The following is a 6566-nucleotide window of genomic DNA, read 5'->3' on the forward strand; positions in this document are numbered from 1 at the left end:
ATTAGACTACTACTACTATTAGACTACTACTACTATTAGACTACTACTACTATTAGACTACTACTACTACTATTTATAAAATGTAAAAGTGTTTATCTGCTGTGGAGATGAAATAATGGCCATTGTTTTTCATCCACAATTATATCATAGATATTTATCCATGGATTTAAGAAGAATGTCTGGATTGGAATATATAAAGAATACGGAATCTGGAAGTGGGTTGACAAAACACCGTTTAACACTGCGTAAGTGAACTGGGTATCTCTGTTGTAATAAATTACTTTATACAGCCAGATAATCTTGTCCTCAGCCAGCTCTCTCCCTCTCTGTCGAATGGTAACAACTGAGCCTGGGGACTAGGTTATCTCTCTCCCTCTCTGTCGAATGGTAACAACTGAGCCTGGGGACTAGGTTATCTCTCTCCCTCTCTGTCGAATGGTAACAACTGACCCTGGGGACTAGGTTATCTCTCTCCCTCTCTGTAGAATGGTAACAACTGCCTGGGGACTAGGTTATCTCTCTCCCTCTCTGTCGAATGGTAACAACTGCCTGGGGACTAGGTTATCTCTCTCCCTCTCTGTCGAATGGTAACAACTGCCTGGGGACTAGGTTATCTCTCTCCCTCTCTGTCGAATGGTAACAACTGAGTCTGGGGACTAGGTTAACTGTCTGATTCTCTCTGTAGAATGGTAACAACTGAGCCTGGGGACTAGGTTAACTGTCTGATTCTCTCTGTAGAATGGTAACAACTGAGTCTGGGGACTAGGTCAACTGTCTGATTCTCTCTGTAGAATGGTAACAACTGAGCCTGGGGACTATGTTAACTGTCTGATTCTCTCTGTAGAATGGTAACAACTGAGTCTGGGGACTAGGTCAACTGTCTGATTCTCTCTGTAGAATGGTAACAACTGAGCCTGGGGACTATGTTAACTGTCTGATTCTCTCTGTAGAATGGTAACAACTGAGCCTGGGGACTAGGTTAACTGTCTGATTCTCTCTGTATAATGGTAACAACTGAGCCTGGGGACTAGGTTAACTGTCTGATTCTCTCTGTAGAATGGTAACAACTGAGCCTGGGGACTAGGTTAACTGTCTGATTCTCTCTGTAGAATGGTAACAACTGAGCCTGGGGACTAGGTTAACTGTCTGATTCTCTCTGTAGAATGGTAACAACTGAGCCTGGGGACTAGGTTAACTGTCTGATTCTCTCTGTAGAATGGTAACAACTGACCCTGGGGACTAGGTTAACTGTCTGATTCTCTCTGTAGAATGGTAACAACTGAGCCTGGGGACTAGGTTAACTGTCTGATTCTCTATGTAGAATGGTAACAACTGAGCCTGGGGACTAGGTTAACTGTCTGATTCTCTCTGTAGAATGGTAACAACTGAGCCTGGGGACTAGGTTAACTGTCTGATTCTCTCTGTAGAATGGTAACAACTGAGCCTGGGGACTAGGTTAACTGTCTGATTCTCTCTGTAGAATGGTAACAACTGAGCCTGGGGACTAGGTTAACTGTCTGATTCTCTCTGTAGAATGGTAACAACTGAGCCTGGGGACTAGGTTAACTGTCTGATTCTCTCTGTAGAATGGTAACAACTGAGCCTGGGGACTAGGTTAACTGTCTGATTCTCTCTGTAGAATGGTAACAACTGACCCTGGGGACTAGGTTAACTGTCTGATTCTCTCTGTAGAATGGTAACAACTGAGCCTGGGGACTAGGTTAACTGTCTGATTCTCTATGTAGAATGGTAACAACTGAGCCTGGGGACTAGGTTAACTGTCTGATTCTCTCTGTAGAATGGTAACAACTGAGCCTGGGGACTAGGTTAACTGTCTGATTCTCTCTGTAGAATGGTAACAACTGAGCCTGGGGACTAGGTTAACTGTCTGATTCTCTCTGTAGAATGGTAACAACTGAGCCTGGGGACTAGGTTAACTGTCTGATTCTCTATGTAGAATGGTAACAACTGAGCCTGGGGACTAGGTTAACTGTCTGATTCTCTCTGTAGAATGGTAACAACTGAGCCTGGGGACTAGGTTAACTGTCTGATTCTCTCTGTAGAATGGTAACAACTGAGCCTGGGGACTAGGTTAACTGTCTGATTCTCTCTGTAGAATGGTAACAACTGAGCCTGGGGACTAGGTTAACTGTCTGATTCTCTCTGTAGAATGGTAACAACTGAGCCTGGGGACTAGGTTAACTGTCTGATTCTCTCTGTCGAATGGTAACAACTGAGCCTGGGGACTAGGTTAACTGTCTGATTCTCTCTGTAGAATGGTAACAACTGAGCCTGGGGACTAGGTTAACTGTCTGATTCTCTCTGTCGAATGGTAACAACTGAGCCTGGGGACTAGGTTAACAGTCTGATTCTCTCTGTAGAATGGTAACAACTGAGCCTGGGGACTAGGTTAACTGTCTGATTCTCTCTGTATAATGGTAACAACTGAGCCTGGGGACTAGGTTAACAGTCTGATTCTCTCTGTAGAATGGTAACAACTGAGCCTGGGGACTAGGTTAACTGTCTGATTCTCTCTGTAGAATGGTAACAACTGAGCCTGGGGACTAGGTTAACAGTCTGATTCTCTCTGTAGAATGGTAACAACTGAGCCTGGGGACTAGGTTAACTGTCTGATTCTCTCTGTATAATGGTAACAACTGAGCCTGGGGACTAGGTTAACAGTCTGATTCTCTCTGTCGAATGGTAACAACTGAGCCTGGGGACTAGGTTAACTGTCTGATTCTCTCTGTATAATGGTAACAACTGAGCCTGGGGACTAGGTTAACTGTCTGATTCTCTCTGTATAATGGTAACAACTGAGCCTGGGGACTAGGTTAACTGTCTGATTCTCTCTGTAGAATGGTAACAACTGAGCCTGGGGACTAGGTTAACTGTCTGATTCTCTCTGTAGAATGGTAACAACTGAGCCTGGGGACTAGGTTAACTGTCTGATTCTCTCTGTAGAATGGTAACAACTGAGCCTGGGGACTAGGTTAACTGTCTGATTCTCTCTGTAGAATGGTAACAACTGTGCCTGGGGACTAGGTTAACTGTCTGATTCTCTCTGTAGAATGGTAACAACTGAGCCTGGGGACTAGGTTAACTGTCTGATTCTCTCTGTCGAATGGTAACAACTGAGCCTGGGGACTAGGTTAACTGTCTGATTCTCTCTGTAGAATGGTAACAACTGAGCCTGGGGACTAGGTTAACTGTCTGATTCTCTCTGTAGAATGGTAACAACTGAGCCTGGGGACTAGGTTAACTGTCTGATTCTCTCTGTAGAATGGTAACAACTGAGCCTGGGGACTAGGTTAACTGTCTGATTCTCTATGTAGAATGGTAACAACTGAGCCTGGGGACTAGATTAACTGTCTGATTCTCTCTGTCGAATGGTAACAACTGAGCCTGGGGACTAGGTTAACTGTCTGATTCTCTCTGTAGAATGGTAACAACTGAGCCTGGGGACTAGGTTAACTGTCTGATTCTCTCTGTCGAATGGTAACAACTGAGCCTGGGGACTAGGTTAACTGTCTGATTCTCTCTGTCGAATGGTAACAACTGAGCCTGGGGACTAGGTTAACTGTCTGATTCTCTCTGTCGAATGGTAACAACTGAGCCTGGGGACTAGGTTAACTGTCTGATTCTCTCTGTAGAATGGTAACAACTGAGCCTGGGGACTAGGTTAACTGTCTGATTCTCTCTGTATAATGGTAACAACTGAGCCTGGGGACTAGGTTAACTGTCTGATTCTCTATGTAGAATGGTAACAACTGAGCCTGGGGACTAGGTTAACTGTCTGATTCTCTCTGTAGAATGGTAACAACTGAGCCTGGGGACTAGGTTAACTGTCTGATTCTCTATGTAGAATGGTAACAACTGAGCCTGGGGACTAGGTTAACTGTCTGATTCTCTCTGTATAATGGTAACAACTGAGCCTGGGGACTAGGTTAACTGTCTGATTCTCTATGTAGAATGGTAACAACTGAGCCTGGGGACTAGGTTAACTGTCTGATTCTCTCTGTAGAATGGTAACAACTGAGCCTGGGGACTAGGTTAACTGTCTGATTCTCTATGTAGAATGGTAACATCTGAGCCTGGGGACTAGGTTAACTGTCTGATTCTCTCTGTAGAATGGTAACAACTAAGCCTGGGGACTAGGTTAACTGTCTGATTCTCTCTGTAGAATGGTAACAACTGAGCCTGGGGACTAGGTTAACTGTCTGATTCTCTATGTAGAATGGTAACAACTGAGCCTGGGGACTAGGTTAACTGTCTGATTCTCTATGTAGAATGGTAACAACTGAGCCTGGGGACTAGGTTAACTGTCTGATTCTCTCTGTAGAATGGTAACAACTGAGCCTGGGGACTAGGTTAACTGTCTGATTCTCTATGTAGAATGGTAACATCTGAGCCTGGGGACTAGGTTAACTGTCTGATTCTCTCTGTAGAATGGTAACATCTGAGCCTGGGGACTAGGTTAACTGTCTGATTCTCTATGTAGAATGGTAACAACTGAGCCTGGGGACTAGGTTAACTGTCTGATTCTCTATGTAGAATGGTAACAACTGAGCCTGGGGACTAGGTTAACTGTCTGATTCTCTATGTAGAATGGTAACAACTGACCCTGGGGACTAGGTTAACTGTCTGATTCTCTCTATATAATGGTAACAACTGAGCCTGGGGACTAGGTTAACTGTCTGATTCTCTATGTAGAATGGTAACAACTGACCCTGGGGACTAGGTTAACTGTCTGATTCTCTCTGTAGAATGGTAACAACTGAGCCTGGGGACTAGGTTAACTGTCTGATTCTCTCTATATAATGGTAACAACTGACCCTGGGGACTAGGTTAACTGTCTGATTCTCTCTGTAGAATGGTAACAACTGAGCCTGGGGACTAGGTTAACTGTCTGATTCTCTCTGTAGAATGGTAACAACTGACCCTGGGGACTAGGTTAACTGTCTGATTCTCTCTGTAGAATGGTAACAACTGAGCCTGGGGACTAGGTTAACTGTCTGATTCTCTCTGTAGAATGGTAACAACTGAGCCTGGGGACTAGGTTAACTGTCTGATTCTCTCTGTAGAATGGTAACAACTGAGCCTGGGGACTAGGTTAACTGTCTGATTCTCTCTGTAGAATGGTAACAACTGAGCCTGGGGACTAGGTTAACTGTCTGATTCTCTATGTAGAATGGTAACAACTGAACCTGGGGACTAGGTTAACTCTCTGATTCTCTCTGTAGAATGGATAACAACTGAGATTGGGGACTAGGTTAACTGTCTGATTCTCTCTATATAATGGTAACAACAGCCTGGGGACTAGGTTAACTGTCTGAATCTCTCTATATAATGGTAACAACAGCCTGGGGACTAGGTTAACTGTCTGATTCTCTATGTAGAATGGTTACAACTGAGCCTGGGGACTAGGTTAACTGTCTGATTCTCTCTGTATAATGGTAACAACTGAGCCTGGGGACTAGGTTAACCATCTGATTCTCTCTGTAGAACGGTAACAACTGAGCCTGGGGACTAGGTTAACTGTCTGATTCTCTCTGTAGAATGGTAACAACTGAGCCTGGGGACTAGGTTAACTGTCTGATTCTCTCTGTAGAATGGTAACATCTGAGCCTGGGGACTAGGTTAACTGTCTGATTCTCTCTGTAGAATGGTAAGAACTGAGCCTGGGCACTAGGTTAACTCTCTGATTCTCTATGTTGTATTGGATGATTTTCAACTCTGATTCTCTGTGTTGTTTATAGCTATTGGATGGAAGGGGAACCAAATAACATCCATGGCGAGTGTGTTGAGATCTCACAGACGGCATCAGACCCATTGAAGAGTTGGAAGGCTGCAACATGTACCTCAAATTACTTGGTGTGTGAAAAACCGTTCACACCGTAGTCTAATTATAATAGCTACTGTAACCCCATATCTCATGGAGTTGTTCTGGTTTTCACTGTTAGGCTTAAACTGTTTCTGTTTCTATGTGTAACTACATTGAAAGATGTATTCATGTCTTTAAAGACTCCAGAGCTATGTGCAGTGTGTCCACCATTCATCAGGCCCAGGGGAGTGGAACTGTGGTCTTATAGGCTGTGGTTTATCATTCTTTTTCTTTACCATATTTACTATTTTTACCACTATGGTGTGCACATAACAATCTAACAACTGTTTTCATTTCAAAACTTATTCAAGTTTTTACAGCTATCAATCCATTTGAAATGCAGCAGTGTTCTATGTTTGCTTCCATTCTGTTCCATATGTTCCATGTGTTCATTCTACTGATTAAATACATCTATATACTGTGATCCAGGTATGTAATTTACTTGTCAGGTATACTGTATTACTAAGTATTATAATGTACTAATTGTAACTCCAGTGTTTTCCTTCTTAATGGTGTCAGTTAATAGCACAGTAAAAATACTTTAGTTAATAGATAGAAAATAGTTCTTATCAGTAAAGTTATCGCAGTACCAGAATTGACCACTAAATGTGTTGTGTCATGCATGGACATATGACCAGAGAATGTATTCACAAAGCGTCCCAGAGTAAGTGCTGATCAAGAA

The 6566-nt window shown here is 43.3% G+C and overlaps 1 long non-coding RNA gene across 1 annotated transcript; it reads left to right on the plus strand.

Moving 5' to 3' along the window:
- Positions 1–6308, plus strand: LOC116367812 (uncharacterized). The gene is made up of 2 exons (XR_004208457.1): positions 1–245; positions 5760–6308. It is a non-coding gene; the product is annotated as an uncharacterized LOC116367812 (long non-coding RNA).
- The last annotated feature ends 258 nt before the right edge of the window (positions 6309–6566 follow it).

Source organism: Oncorhynchus kisutch, unplaced genomic scaffold (genome assembly GCF_002021735.2).
Source record: "Oncorhynchus kisutch isolate 150728-3 unplaced genomic scaffold, Okis_V2 scaffold1766, whole genome shotgun sequence".
Lineage (NCBI taxonomy): Eukaryota > Metazoa > Chordata > Actinopteri > Salmoniformes > Salmonidae > Oncorhynchus > Oncorhynchus kisutch.